The sequence below is a fragment of the Cupressus sempervirens genome, chromosome 3, assembly GCF_028749045.1.
Source record: "Cupressus sempervirens isolate cs-2001-9-10 chromosome 3, ASM2874904v1, whole genome shotgun sequence".
NCBI lineage: Eukaryota > Viridiplantae > Streptophyta > Pinopsida > Cupressales > Cupressaceae > Cupressus > Cupressus sempervirens.
This window is the reverse complement of record NC_143120.1, coordinates 426,554,638-426,556,063: the sequence shown is the minus strand read 5'-3', so window position 1 is coordinate 426,556,063 and position 1,426 is coordinate 426,554,638. Positions and strand designations below refer to the sequence as shown.

Below are 1,426 nucleotides of genomic sequence, written 5' to 3'. Positions count from 1 at the left end.
AAGTTTTAATTTAATGAATATATAACTAAATAGTATGTAAACTTTAATATCTATATTTATAATTTTTATTTTATATCCAATATTTTAACTTTTTGCTCATTAATAAATTTAATATTTTTTTAAAAAAAATTTTAACTAATAGGTTGTGAAAATTTGATAGAATTGACTTACAAAGTGATTTACAATAACTTGTAATGAATCCAAATCTGGCAATCTTCGAAATCACAGCAGAACCAATTTGCAAAGCACAAGCACATTCCTATGCCTGGGCAATACAATAAATTTGTAGCATAATTTTAAGCTTGACACCAGGCTAACAGCCCTTGTCCAATTACACAACTCTACCCAGATTAATGTTTTAGAATTCAGATACCTCACCTGTGGATGCTTCCTAAGTATCTTCCTATAAACCCTAATCCACATAGAAGAGAATCTAATTAATGATTTCAAATAAAACCCTAACTTGACCTGATGCCCTAATAAGGGAGGGCCACCGTTCACCCGAACAACCTGTGCATTGATCCACTCTCCTTCATCACTGGCCACGAATGCAACAATGGGCGCCACATCACCAACCTCACCCAGGTGTTCCAAGGAAACCTCCTTAGTTATCTTGGTGCCCCTCAATTCTCTCGCCAATATTTTGGTCATTGTCTCCACAGCGGCCTTGCTAGCCTCGTATCCAACCCTAAGTAACCCTACAACGAAGCTGCTCAAATTTATTATGCGACCCCCACCATTTTTGACCAGTCTGTTGGCGGCTTCTCTCGAGCAGAGGAAGACTCCTTCGCAGTTAACATTGAAGGTAGACTCCCATGATTCTTCGGGGGTTTCCACCAGGGGAGGGTATTTTGGGTTGAGAACGCCCGTGCAGTTAACCAGAATGTGCACTGCACCGAATGCTTTGTCAGCCACATCGAAGGCCTTGGGTACTTCGATCGCCTTGGAAACATCAGCCTTGCAGGTCACGGCTCCGTAAATTTAATATTTTTATTACATAGCAAAGTAAACTAAAATATCCATTATTTATAGATTAATTACGCCGTAGGAGTTCCCTATTTGAATGTGAGGAGCAAAAATTTGAATCCAATGATGGAAAATCATGTAGAGCGAATGACTGCCATTGAAGCAATGTTAACCGTCGATCGATTTTCACCTTTTCATCATAACGCATGACGTACAAAACACTATGGATTCAGCGTAAGGGCGATCTGCTGGCAAAGAGAGACTTCTACTACGAAAGCCTCATCGGCCAACTCATAGCTCACGACCAAGACAATCGGTTGACGCCCAAATCTGATTGTATTTTTTGGTTTTTCAAGACTTAAATGGCCAAACAGATCATTTCTTATCCGGAGTGACCAAAGCAGATCGTGTATGGTAATGGTTTTATTTATTTATTGCAAAACTATTGTGGAATTTTCTT

The 1,426-nt window shown here is 39.1% G+C and overlaps 1 pseudogene; it reads right to left on the bottom strand.

Annotated features, from left to right (window-relative positions):
- Window positions 1-222: 222 nt before the first annotated feature.
- On the bottom strand, window positions 223-1,174 carry LOC149566841 (short-chain type dehydrogenase/reductase pseudogene; annotated as a pseudogene).
- Window positions 1,175-1,426: the final 252 nt, after the last annotated feature.